Here is a 14,484-nt window from a genome sequence, read left to right on the forward strand (position 1 = left end):
TATACACCTGTGGCCATGGAAGTGATTGGAACACCTGATTCCAATAATTTGGATGGGTGAGCAAATACTTTTGGCAATATAGTGTATGTTCCTGAAGCTGCAAGCTGCATCACAAGGTCCAAAACATAACTGATAAGAGCATGCTTTACAGACTTGGAGATGTTCTGTTTCTAAGAAATGTAAGATTTTCCATTTCAACCTTTTGAGTTTAAAACGTCTCACGTTATTCTGTTCGTATACTTCTGAATCTTTGTTTGCTCTTATTTTTCTTTGTTCAAGGTTATATGTGCATGCAAAGTAACCTCACAAAAGGTTAAGAAGGTTGTCTGCTATCAAATAGTTTTATTTTTGCACTTGGGCAATCATTCAGCCAAGTCTCACTGCAAATTCATACATTTGTATCAGTTTTTTTTTATCCTAAACCTGACATCTCCATTTTGTTTTTTGTTTTTCTTTTTAAAGAAATATCTTAAGGTTTGTCATTCTAGAGCATTTTAAAAATATGCTAATTTAAAATGATCATTAGTTTTTCTAAAAAAGCAAAGAGAGTCCAAATGAGCAACTGAGCAGACCGGCATTAAAAACAATAACAGTCAAATAGCAGCACGTAAAATGAAAGAAACGGTAAACCTTCAGCCCTATCTGTAAAGACCATGAAAAATCACTCAATAATCTGAAAGGAAAAGCAGCATAAAACTGAGCATTTGTAAGCATAAAGTTTCCTAAGAGCTGTAAAGATGATACATGTGAGTTTCTTTGCTTTTTTTTTCCCAGTGAGTGCTTAAAATTATTACTCTTTGACTCTCTTCACATATTGCTTTTTGTGATTCGACTTCATGCATCCAGCAAACCATAACATACATTCGTAACATGATATATGTTTTCCTTAACCTGCTTGATTTGATCCACTTGTTTGGGGTGAATAGCTACAGTACCCCATCCCTTTGTGTTACTTTGTTTTGAATCATGAGAATATCAGTGGAGTATTTTCCTGGGAATCTAGGCTCTCCATGTCTCACATCTCTCTATTGTGCAGCAATGAGGGCAGAGGTTGAGCTGCCTATTGTGGGGAAAGTTTACTTTGTTTACACCTTGTGAGAAAGGAGGGGATTTGTACATGACTTGCTTGTACTGTATTATGTACGACGTAAAAGCTGTTATTAAAGGATAACAAAAAAAAAAAGAAAAATACAACAAAACATTGGTTTTGTTGAGACCCAATCAAAGAATCCAGTAAAGAAGGTATTGTTGACAAAATGCCTTGTTGGATATATTAACATGCATGAAAAGAATAAAATTATGCAGATGATTCTTTGAACACCTTGACATACATATATTTTCTAGCATAGATGTTTTTCTACAATAAATCTGGAAGAAGGAAAGAAATACGTTATTAGGGGAGTGTGGCCTAGTGGTTAGGGCATAGTGCTTGGAATCCAGAGGTTCTGAGTTCAAGCCCAACTCCCCCAGACTGAGACTCTGGGTTACTGAGCAAGGCCCTTAACCCCACACTGCTTATCGGGTACCACACAACAGCAGCCCACTGCTCCCTAAGGGAATGGGTTAAATGTAAAGAGTTCATTTTGTTGCTCTGTACTTGTGACAGTGTAATGGGAATAAAAAAAAGCTGGGAAAAAAAATAGTTGAGGTCTGTGAAGCTCAGAAGTGAAGGATCCAGTATTCAAGGTGGACAAACTAATTTCTCAGAATGTTTATTGAAAACTTAATTGGATTGAGCAGCATCTGCACCTCTGCGGGTGTAGACAGCAGGTTAGTGACTACGTTTTGCTGGAAGTGGATGATCGCAAACGAGTGAGTTTCTAACCTTTTCTTATAGTTCAGTCTGAATCCAGGATGGTTCCGGCCTGCAGACTGCTAACGTAGCGTGGTGGTCACAGCACAGATAGTCCCAAACGTTGATGTATGGTTGCCGGATCACAGGATGGAGATCAGAACCGAGCAGATGGATGTATCAGGATAATCCAGAGGCGAAGCCAAAGCCGATGTCGGTGGAACGTTGTCCTAGCCTGGGGGTCAGAGATCTGGTATGGCGTTGAAGGAGAATCCAACACAGAGTCGGGTCACAGTTCTAGGTATAGTACACAGTGCGGCTGACGGGCTGGATGAGGGCAGGAAACGCTTCCGGTCGGGACATAAGCAGGCATAGATCAGGCAGGAGTCAGAACACAGGTCAGGTTAACAGATCAGAGGGAAACAGGCAGGCTCAGAGTTCAGGAGGCAGAACAGGTCAGGATCAGGTAGTCAGGTCACAAGAGAGCTAGAATAATTCTCACCTGGCACTGATGACTGGTCTGAAGGATTGTTATATCGTAACTAATTCAGGTGGATCGGATGAGTGGGTAATGAGAACTGGCAGAGCTAAGCAGGTGTGTGAAATGGGTAATCAGACCAGACATCAGTGCTGAGGTCATGACAGGTCTTACCTCTATAAAGGCAAATTGATAACAATTGATTTACCAGGTTCACCAATTACTGTAGTAGACAGGTCTCTGGTAGCTTTGGTAAACCTATGTTATCAATATAGGTGTTAGATGTTCTTAAAGAAAACACTTTTCAATTATTTACGATTCATGTAAAAAATAAAAATATTGGCAGCATTTCACAAAAGTCTATCTTACAATATTCATACGGCAGTATTTGGAAGGCGGGATCTTTTCGAAATCAATTATGACATCATAACTAGCTGAGCGCCAAAGGTTATATCTCTCATGTCAATAAAACTCTAATTGTTGCTTTTCTTCTGTTTAAGTCTTTCAAAGTTTAGATGTATTATGATAGCTGTACTGTCAAAGTCAACAGAAAAATTACATTTGGAAAAATTCAACTAATATTTGTGCAGGTGGTGTGTTCCGCGGAGTCAGTGTTTGTTTAGATGACTAGTTTTTTTTTTTTTTTAAAGGGTATGTTTTATAAGATGAATATCACAAAACTCCAAGGTATTCTCAGGAAATAGTAGTATTTACTGGGGCAAAGAAAATTTCTTTGCTTTTATCTTACATCTTCCTTCAGCTGGTCATTGTGTTCACACTTTGGCCTGACTTTGGCAACAATTGTCGACTGTGGAAAAAGCCTTCTACTCTTTATGCTTATCAAAGGCACTCAGACGATAGACATTCGTGGGTGGAGTCCTGTTGACTAATGATTGACCACAGGTGAGATACTCCTACTAATGGACTATCTCCTTTAAAGAACTGCTTATGCATTGTGCTGTGTTTAACTTTCAAAAATTGAATTACATCTTTAGCCAAGGACTTGTCAATAAAGATTTTTCAAACAGGTTTCAAGTTGCCCATTTTTCTGAACTGTAAGCTATTGCAAAGGGTCTAAGATCAAAATTTTATTTCATATCCTCTATCCTTTATTTTTGCTTCTATCTGTCTTTTAAGAGAAAAATGGCATTTAAAATTTGGCTGCGTATTTGTTAACAAGTCTTAAGTAATCCTAAACTTTATTTACACAAAAGTAGTTATTGTTGATGTTGTGATAATATACAGTTAAGGCTTCATCCAAAATGAGACAGGCTTTGTCAAGCCTGTGTCTCACTGAGCGTCCTTTCTAGGGGTCTTTAAACAAAATTTTCTCTTCTTTTAAATAGGTTCGATAGTTACAAAAATACATGTGCCACAGCAATGGCTCCATACAGTGTTATGTACATGCCCAAATCTGCCCTGGCTTGTTTCTGTTAGAGCGTCACAGCGGCACCAACAGGTGTGGAATAATTTCAATGTTTTTAGGCATATTGAGTAGATTCATCTGGAGGCACAGGTGGCTTCATGCTTACAGAGAAAGTTTGTGAAATTATGAGCATTTGGATGTCTGGGTGTAGTCTTAGTCTTTGCAATGTTATACTGGAGGAAAAAATAAATAAAAGATAGTGTTAGAAAGGACTGCTCTATTACCACTGGAAATGTAGCTCTCTTCTTGAAAAACAAATGTAGAGCATTATTGGACAGTGAGATGTATTTTCTTCTGATTTATTTTTTTGGTAGTCAGTTTAAATTACTGTCTTGACCAGGTAAACCCATCTGTCAGCATACTCATGCAACATGGGCTACTATTAGGATATGACAAAAATGAATGTTGAAAACAAGGATAATTTCCCTTTTCCTCAACATAGACTGACTTGAGACATACAGAAACAGAAAGTCTTTACTTCCTAAATATTGTTCCATTAGAGTTCATATCGAGAACTTTTAAGGCAGACAAGTTGGCCAAACTGCGTTGCTAATGCTGGCATGTTCAGGCTTACTTGGCAAGTAGGCTAACATTATTTCAGTAGGTAATTGTGTGATTTTTAGCTAAAAAGTAGAACATTCCTGTTAATAGTTTTAAAATGTTGTTACAATTTCATATATATCAAAAGCCAAAAGACAATAAATTAAAGTATGTGCTTTGGAGACAATTATCATATAAATGCAATAATTCTCTAACTGCTTCAAATGTTTTTAAAGAACAAACACAATTTAAGAACCCAAGTGTTAGACATTGTCTTGCAGAAGTATATAAAGGTAAAGTCGCCTAACACATCATCCCCACGGTAAAACATGCTTCGGGTAGCATCCTGCTATGAGAATATGCTGGTGAAGATTCTCAGTCATCCAGGTCATAGTCATTCCAAAGAAGAAAAAAAAAAAATATTAAACAAAGCAAAAACAATGCTTTGTTGAGCTACTGTATAAAACCTCGAACTCAACTCTATTCCTCACATTTTTAATTGAAAAAGTTTCATGGATCGGAAGCGAAACGTCTTCAAACTTCGAAAAAAAGTCCAGTGGATTGCTTTTAATGTTCTTTTTTTTTTTTTTTAAAGGTACTGTATGAGAATGTGTAAGGAAATCGAGCCCAGCTAATCCATGTTGGAAACTACAGCATTACTGCAAAATAGCTGTTCACAGATGCTATATTAATGAAGTTGATCTTCTTATGAGGTATAGGAAAGTACGTTAATTTAAAAAAGATTTCATAATATTTGTCTAGCTTATATATCTCAATTAAATAGTTGGATGTTTTTGGTTGTAATGTGAAAAAATGTGAAAATATTTAATATAATATTTTTCCTCTTTTATATGGCATTTAAATTTAAGGCTTGTGAGATTTGTTAAGTAAGCATTAAAGTCAAAGCCATTGAGCAACTAATCCAACGGCCCAGCTCCTCCCTACCCGAGTTCAGGCACTGTGTTGAAACGTTATTTCTCTGTGTGAGCACTTCTGACTCAATCTCAGTTTCCTATACACACACACATACACGCTAGAGCAAGTTCCCTACTGTGCGAGGTTGTGTGCATGTGGTTGAGGGACTTTATCTGAATGTATGCATGTGTGTCTGTGTGTGTGTTGTTACTCTAAACAGGGATTCTGCTTCCTCACTTCTCTCCTCTGTCTAACTCCGGTGGCTGGCTTGCTTGCTGTGGCCGTAGCTATTCAACACATCTTCCTTGCCGACTCTATATCTCCATGACAACTCCCTGTCAAAAAGACCTCGAAAAGAAATTGAGCACCTTAGATCAGGAAGAAGGACACGCCTGGTCCCACCCACGCCCAACTCTCTAAGGAATCCAGGTAGGCAGACACGCACATGGGGAGACAGACTGTTGCAAAATGTTGAATGAAAGATGAACGTCGCTCTTTTCAGTAGTGTTGAAACAGAGCAACAGGATCAAACAAGTATCTTTAAGCAAAGAGAAGATATAAAGAGTAAAAAAGAAGCTGCATGTGAAGAAGGAGAGGGAGAAACTCTAACCCTGTTTTACTTTCATTTCAGCTGTAAAGCAGTAGTCTCATTTAAAGTGGGAACATGTTGATGTTAGACATAAAGGGCTTCAGATTTCTCTGCAATCAACTTTGAGTAGGTAGTATACTACAAGAATTGGTTGTCTGAGAGGGTTGTCATTATGGAGGGATCCGTTTCACTGACATCAAGGAACTGCAGTCTAAAGACAGCGCGTCATCATGACCTCATATATTCATGAGGCAGCAGAGAGTGATGAGCAGTAATAAGCAGGTGGTGCTGAGTGCGGTGATGTGGTGAGAGGTTTGGGATCAGGTGTGAAGGAAACCCCTTTGAAGGAATGCTGCTCTAGCTATAAAGGCACACAGACACACACATCCATTCAGGGAGGTTGAGCAGGGGCACAGGAGGATAGCATTTCCCATCCGGAATGATTGGAGGGAGGAGGTGTGCAGGGAGTTTGGGCAGTTCTGATTCTGGTTTGGTGAGTTTCAGGGGCAGGTATAGTGTGTACACCGTACACAGCAGCAGAGGCAGGAGGCAAAGAGAAGGAACCATTGGAAGATTTCTGGTGAAACAAAAGGGGAGGCAAGCAAGAAACCCTCAAAGAGTTTTTGACGGTGACGATCCAGGAGCGTCAAGGTTGAGTTTACTCTCATGAAGCCCTGATTGGAACGACGCATAAGGTTTGCTGTGAAGGAAGATAGATTCCGGTGTCTCATAGGATCAAGAAGGTATTAGAGTGTCAGTGTGTGTTCTGAACTTTTTCATTTCTTCTACCTCCTTTGGTCCCCCCCTCCCAGCTCTGAGGAATGTGGGGCTTATGTCAGTGAGAGTCAGGTACAGACTCACTAATTACCGCTGCCCTTCCTCCCTCCCTCCATCCCTCCCTCTCTCTGTTTTCACTCCTTCTTCTCTGTCACCTCCTGCGCTCCCCTCCACTTTGAGACCTTGTGCCACCCCCCCTGCTCTCCTGTCACCCGCTGTTACGTCTACATGTGTTGTCGTGACTGGAGCAGAGGAGAGGACAAACAGAGAGGATCTGAGTCAGGATCTGAAAAAACTCCAAAAGGAGAAGAGAAACTCTGACTTGTCCTCTCTGATTGTCTGAGTGCTTGAAGTCGGTTACAAGTGCCTGAGATTTGTTCTCATCGTGCTTTTTGTGGCTCCCTGTCACTGAAGACAGGAGTTTCCTTGACAGCAAAGCACAAGGTGAGAGACAGACCTGAAGACGGTGCACAGGAGGAGGTTAAGAGAAGGAGAAGATGAAAAAGTGACAAGTTGGATCGTTCCTTTCTGAGTGGTGGAAGAAGACTCAACAGCGACTCAGTGACTATACGTCCCATCACCCTAAAGGTTGGCTGGAAACTCATCACATGAGTCTTCCTCACACAAGTTTCTTTGCGTTCTGCTTGTCTTTTCCCTCCTGATATCCTTAAAGCATATCTGTGGGGACATTGTGTGTTTTCTCACCTGGATGGCTCATACCCTACGCACAATAGCACACAGACACACAGTGGGTATCTGCAAGGACATTTTTTCAGCTGGTCCAGTGATCACACTGACCCAGCTGACTGCTGTAACCTTCATGGCAAGGTTACGGGACGAGGTCTGGATGTTTATTTGTGTGTGTGTGTGTATGGGTCTGCGTTTTTAACTAATGTCTTCTCTAGCCATTTGTGTGTGTGTGTGTGTGTGTGTGTGTGTGTGTGTGTGTGTTTTTGAAAAACTGGTTAAGCAGGGCGCCAGTCAGCCTTGGGTGTCCTGTTGTTGTACAAACGGGATTTAGTTTTGTTGGTGTGTGTGTGTGCGGGTATACACACACCATGTCTGTAGTGTGCCTGTGTTGGACGGGTTATATCCAGCTGATATTTTCAAGAACAGATGTATTGTGTTTCTACATAGGATGATGTTCCTTTATAACCTATAAAATCTTTTCATTTCTTTCTAAACATGTAAGACACAACCAAAAGTGAGACCAAAAAAAAAAAAAAAAAAAAAAATGGAAGAGAAACTCAAAGGAATATTTGGCTTTGTTTTGGACTTTGGGTTTTGGACTATATTCAGTTCAAAACTGTCCAGTTAAATCTAATTACATTATCTAGCCGTATACATGGTTTCATCAAATATGTCGTTTAGGGAAGACAACCTCATTAACCACACATACTTTAATTAAGAAAAAACAGAGAGAACAAAAAGGTAATAGCAATGATAGATCCATTATGGCTCTATCCAGTAGAGAGACCCAGCTGAAGTGGTGGGACACAGGTTATTTTTATGCCAAAGAAACACAAAAAAGTACACATGGTTAAGTAAACAAGAGTACAAAAAGTTAATAGCAAAAGGAGCAACATCAGTTGATGCTATATAGGAGAGAGTTAAATCCAGAATGATGATTCTGAGAGCTTCACGTGTAGAATAAAGACTAGAGTATACCAATGGTAGTTTCTGAAATACAGTGGATGCATAGATCCTTGCCTTACTTGAGTTGCTAATCCAAATATGAGGCACTGCATTGTGATAATCTACCTTGGCACCTAGAATTTAAAATCAGAGGTGTAGTACTATGAGGCTACATTCCAACTGCAGGCCTTAATGCTCAATTCAGATTTTTTTTTTTGCCATTCACATTTCCAAATATATGCGACTTGTATGTAAATTCCTATGTGAACTTAAGTGTCGCACATGCGCAGTAGAGGTCGCAATGACGTCACAAGCAAGCTTGCTCTGTGTTTATGGAAGTAAACATGGATGGTAGTGTTGGAAAGCATCTAGCATTCTTCCCAACCTTAAAAACTCTATCTTTTCAAGATGGTTAAAAAAAAAGACTGCTCTCGGCATTATTATCCTCCATGGTTATTGTTTTACTTCCCACTTCCGTGTTACAAGATACAGAATAGTCATCTCTGTTGAGTAATATTGACGTTCAGGTCGGATGAATGCGACCTGGCCGTTCAGACACAGTTCGCATTTGAGAAGATCAGAGTTGTATCGGATTCAGGACCACATATCCAAATGGCCTGGGTCGCATTGGAAAAATCGGATCTTAGTGACTGCCATGAAAAGATCAGATACAAGGTCACATATGGGCAAAAAAAAATCGGATTTGGCTGCATTGTGAGCGTAGCCTACAGCAACTAACTTCCAGCTGTTGTGTGGATGCATCTCTACCTGGAGTGGACTTGGACTTCCCTGGTATAAATGATTGAACATATAGTTTTAGGTGTTTGTGTTCTAGCTGCTGGTTGATTAGGGAACTTTGAGGGTCTCTAAGTAATACCTATAGACTGCAGCCTTGGTTGTTTTTAAAGAACGGTGATCCATGTTCCAGCTTTAATAGCTGTGAACATTTCTGATTATTTGAATATTCACTTTTCTCATTCTAAAAGTTAAAGGCACGTCTGTTTCCATATCTCATCTCCAGAGGAATTTCTGAGACTTTAACAAGCTATCTCACTCCTGTTTGACATTTGATAAGTTTAAACTATTTTAACTTAGTTTTTTTTTTATGTTTTCAAGCCTATATTAGAATTACAATTGCAGATTTGGTAAAAAGTCAGTCTTTTGTCCTCTAAGACCACAGACATGAGGATGATTGGAGCTTACTGTAAATGCTTTCATGGGTTTCTGAAACGTCAGCGTCTGTTGAAGTGCTGGTCAAACCTGATGAGGTAGTCACACGTGGTTTCTTTGCTCTCAAGCAAGACCAAACTAAAAATAGATGCAGTGACAAAAGGTGGGGATTTGACACTCTTTACTCAAATGGGCCTGTTCTTGTTTAAGTCTTGGCTAATAGTGCCAGGAGATCTACAATATTTGTCACTTTTCAAAATTTATCCTTGTATTCCTAAGACTCCTAAACGCTCTTTAGAGAAGGCTCTTATGTTTAAGCAGTTTCCTTAGCATGACTCTACTGGTATATCATGTTGGGGCCGTTACTGGTTTCAGGAACATGAGACCAGTGATTGAAACAGACTTAAACAGGAAGACAAATAGGCAATTTCTTTTGCTTTTTAGAAGCGGTTCGTAGAGTATTGTTTAACAAACCTCAAACATAAGGAAGACAAACAGCCTAAACTGCATGAATTAAGACACAGACAGACCTATAGTATACGACCGTGCCACATGATCACCTCATCACATGATCAAGCCCAGTGTGCTCTGTATATGACAAAGCCATAAACCTCGGAAACAGTGAGGCAGAAATCCAAAGCTACAGCGTACAGAAAGCGATGCAGCTCGAGGAGAGAAGGGAACCTGTTAGCACTATTGTGCTGTTTATAAAACACCTGTAACCAGATCTGATGTGCCCTCTTTCTTTCTCCCTCTCTCTCTCTTTCCAATTCTTTCTGTTTGTCACAAACACACACATACCTGGAGAGGACAATGGTCACATTCTTCCCCTCTGTCCACCCCCCTCACCTTCCTCTTTAGCTCCCATCTGACCAGGCCTAACACAGTCTGGCAGTGGGACAAGAAGGAAGTAAAACCAGTAAAAACTACTGTTGCATGGTGTATTTCGAAAAAAGAAAACTATTTACACTGTGCTCATTCGTAACGATATATATATATATATATATATATATATATATATATATATATATATATATATATATATATATATATATATATATATATATGAAATAGTGTTTGTAATAGTGATTGTAATAAACTGCTTAGTTGGAGTAAGAAAGACTACAGGAAAAACTGCCTTTGCTAAATCTGGAAGCGTTAATCATAATAGCTGTCTCCCATGTTATATGTTCTGTTGACCAATCCATAGCACTTAAATTACACTTTACAATCTTTACAAAAAAAAAGTTTTTTGCAGAATGTAGTGAGAAGCTGGGTCAGTTAGTTGTCTTATTAAACCAAACATCGTATTCCGCTTTATGGGTACTTCAGACATTATGGGTCTGAAGTACCCATACAGAGCAGGGAAAAAGTAATTCTTTGAGTTTTGTTTTAACAAACAAATTAGCTTTTAATTTTTTGTCTGTGTTTTGAGAATTTATCCACAAGTGTAAATAAACAGCCCTTAGCAAAAAGTAGTATACTTGAAGTAAATTCTATTAAGAATACATAAGTATAAGTTTAGAAAGTATGCCAAACAATGTACTTTTAGTGTACTTGAAGTATTACTAAAGTAATACTTCTTCAAACTAAATTGGTACATTTTTAAGTTTAACAATAAAGTAAACAATAGTATAGTCAAGTACACCTGACTATACTATTGTTAAGTATATGAAATATACACTATATTGCCAAAAGTATTTGCTCACCTGCCTTGACTCACATATGAGTTTAAGTGACATCCCGTTCCTAATCCATAGGGTTCAATATGACGTCGGTCCACCCTTTGCAGCTAGAACAGCTTCAACTCTTCTGGGAAGGCTGTCCACAAGGTTTAGGAGTGTGTTTATGGGAATTTTTGACCATTCTTCCAGAAGCGCATTTGTGAGGTCGCACACTGATGTTGGACGAGAAGGCCTGGCTCTCAGTCTCCGCTCTAATTCATCCCAAAGGTGTTCTATCGGGTTGAGGTCAGGACTCTGTGCAGGCCAGTCAAGTTCATCCACACCAGACTCTGTCATCCATGTCTTTATGGACCTTGCTTTGTGCACTGGTGCACAGTCATGTTGGAAGAGGAAGGGGCCAGCTCCAAACTGTTCCCACAAAGTTGGGAGCATGGAATTGTCCAAAATGTCTTGGTATGCTGAAGCATTCAGAGTTCCTTTCACTGGAACTAAGGGGCCAAGCCCAGCTCCTGAAAAACAACCCCACACCATAATCCCCCCTCCACCAAACTTTACACTTGGCACAATGCAGTCAGACAAGTACCGTTCACCTGGCAACCGCCAAACCCAGACCCGTCCATCAGATTGCCAGATGGAGAAGCGCGATTCGTCACTCCAGAGAACGCGTCTCCACTGCTCTAGAGTCCAGTGGCGGCGTGCTTTACACCACCGCATCCGACGCTTTGCATTGCACTTGGTGATGTATGGCTTGGATGCAGCTGCTCGACCATGGAAACCCATTCCATGAAGCTCTCTGCGCACTGTTCTTGAGCTAATCTGAAGGCCACATGAAGTTTGGAGGTCTGTAGTGATTGACTCTGCAGAAAGTTGGCGACCTCTTCGCACTATGCGCTTCAGCATCCGCTGACCCCGCTCCGTCAGTTTACGTGGCCTACCACTTCGTGGCTGAGTTGCTGTCGTTCCCAAACACTTCCATTTTCTTATAATACAGCTGACAGTTGACTGTGGAATATTTAGGAGCGAGGAAATTTCACGACTGGATTTGTTGCACAGGTGGCATCCTATCACAGTTCCACGCTGGAATTCACTGAGCTCCTGAGAGCGACCCATTCTTTCACAAATGTTTGTAAAAACAGTCTGCATGCCTAGGTGCTTGAATTTATACACCTGTGGCCATGGAAGTGATTGGAACACCTGATTCCAATAATTTGGATGGGTGAGCAAATACTTTTGGCAATATAGTGTAGTTTAGAACAAGTTAACTCTAAGTGCACTGCCTTATTTTAAGTATGTAATTAGTGCTCTTTTAGTATACTTGAATAAACGACTTTTTGCTAATGGAGGGCTTCTTTAAATTAATATTTTGAGGTTTCACTTGCTCTAGTCGACATTGTTCTGGTTACCATAACCAGCCTAGAACTTGCGGTAGAAGTCTGTCCTGCGTGAGTTACTGTACCAGACCTTAACCAAGGCCAGCTCAAACTATGCGCTGAAACGTCGAGTGATAAAAACATTGTGTAACTTTTATTTGTGTTAATGTAGCGGCACTGTTGAGTGTGTAAACAGGTGACATCCACTCTCTGCACAGGCTGGATCAACACTCCCGCTCCCCTGTTTTTCCTGAGTGCCCTTTCCGCTGTTCAACCTTTGACCCCTGTGTAACCCCTGCACCCCCCGGTGCGGTGACACCGGTGAACTCTCCATCCTCTCCTCTCATCCTACGTCCCTCCCTCCTTCCCTCCTCTCTCCTGCAGTCTGCTCAAACGCTAATGCTCTTATTATGCTTCATTTCACCGTATGTTTTACAAGCCACCTCTGCAGGAGAAAATGAGAGAAAAAAATGGTGTATCACAGAATAGGAGTTTCTCTAAATACCTATACTTATGATCCTCTGTTGCAGGACTTAAATTGTTTCACTGAGAGATGATCTCTTCCTGTAATGTTATGCATTAACATTTCCCCCAGAAAAACTTTTTACGTTGAAGTTACAGTCATTGCTTTACCACATATTTACATTTTCAAAGTATGGTAAACAAAGTATTTTTTGGTGTTGATATTAATAAAGATCTAAAATACAAAGATTAAACATAAACAGTAACAGGAGTCAAAGACAAAACTTAAAGCAACTAACATATTTAGAATGAGATGCAAAAAATGACAAACATATGCTGTTAAAAGTTTTTTTTTTTTTTGCACAAAAAATTTGTGGAAATCAATGACAATAATAATTTCAGCTTCAAAAAGGTTAAAAAAATGATATTTACTTCAGGTAGCTTATAAGAGACAAAATGCATTTTGAAAAGCTGATAACTGTTAAGATGTTACATAGGATGTGTCGTAAAGTTAAATTTATTCATGCTACAATTTGAAGGTCATGTTACTGTAATGTTTAAAAGAGACTAAAGCTAGTCACCTATGATAAATTGTCAAAATGTTGGTTGAAACATATAAATAGGGAATCAGCAATAATCCCAAAATAGTTTTTTTATTGATTACAATGAGAGGTACGTAAAAGTAAATGTTTTAAATGTTCTAAAGAGATATTCATTTGACTTTTTTAAGTACCTTTTGACTGTCTCCTTTGCTATCAGAAAGTGTTGATAAATGCAATTAAATTTTAATCTAAGTCTTGGAAAGGTAGGAATAATTTGGGGGTTTTACTGTATGTTAACCTCAGACCCATAATGAGCCCAAATTGTCAGATTTCTGCTGATTGTTCTCAAAGATCCTCCTCTCTGCATACCTGCTGCTCAACACAATGGACCAGTTGTGAGGACAGCAGGCCGTGGCGAGGTGTTGTGTGAGTGTGTGAGATGTGATTCTGGAGAGGAATAGAAGACGATATGGATGGTGTCTTTGTGTGTGTGTGTGAACCTGAGTAGCTTTAAGGGAGAAGAAACTACACATGGTACAACTCTGTGTTTCATGATAAAGTTTCAGCCACAATCCAACCCAGTCACGTTTGCCTCCCTGAGCTGAACAGAATGGAATGTTCCACATGCTGTATTTGACTATAAAGCCATTCACAAAACTGACACAAAGTAGTCACACAGAGGAAATTTTTGGGTGTTTTTTTCCCAACCCAAACACACTCATTTTATCCATGGATTCTCATTAATTTACGCTCCCATCAGAACTTTACCTATTTTCCTCCGTTCCATTCCCACACTTCCTCGTTTTGCGGTGTCTGTGCGCAGGCAGGTGAAAGGCTATTATACACACAGCTTCGGTTTCTCAGGATGATTTTTTTTCTTCATTTCTTAGAGCACCTGTCTGTGAGGTTTGCGTGACATTGTTGAGCAGTTCTGTCTTTGTGCGTCCCTGTTGGGGCGTTAGCCTGAGTTCCTGGGCAGTGAATTCTAGCAGCTTTTCATTCAGCTCTTATCTGCCTTTTTATACTTTTTCCTTCTCACCTTACTGAATGTGGGTGGGAGAGGCTTTTAGGTGAACAGTGTTGGGGAACATTTTATCTCTCCA

General features: G+C 39.8%; 1 protein-coding gene across 9 annotated transcripts in view; it reads left to right on the top strand.

Annotated features, from left to right (window-relative positions):
• Nucleotides 1-5,275: 5,275 nt before the first annotated feature.
• rbm47 (RNA binding motif protein 47) overlaps nt 5,276-14,484 on the top strand; it is a 45,964-nt gene continuing 36,755 nt past the window's right edge. For 2 of the 9 annotated variants that reach the window (XM_038275642.1, XM_038275649.1), the window contains exons 1-2: nt 6,180-6,483; nt 6,932-7,105. The gene's annotated coding sequence lies outside the window, so the exon portion shown is untranslated. Of the gene's footprint in view, nt 5,581-6,177; nt 6,484-6,702; nt 7,106-14,484 lie in introns of those variants that run through there. The other 7 variants (XM_038275644.1, XM_038275652.1, XM_038275648.1 and 4 more) reach the window with 7 other exon arrangements.

This window comes from Cyprinodon tularosa, unplaced genomic scaffold, assembly GCF_016077235.1.
Source record: "Cyprinodon tularosa strain WSP-4 unplaced genomic scaffold, ASM1607723v1 ctg972, whole genome shotgun sequence".
NCBI classification, from domain to species: domain Eukaryota; kingdom Metazoa; phylum Chordata; class Actinopteri; order Cyprinodontiformes; family Cyprinodontidae; genus Cyprinodon; species Cyprinodon tularosa.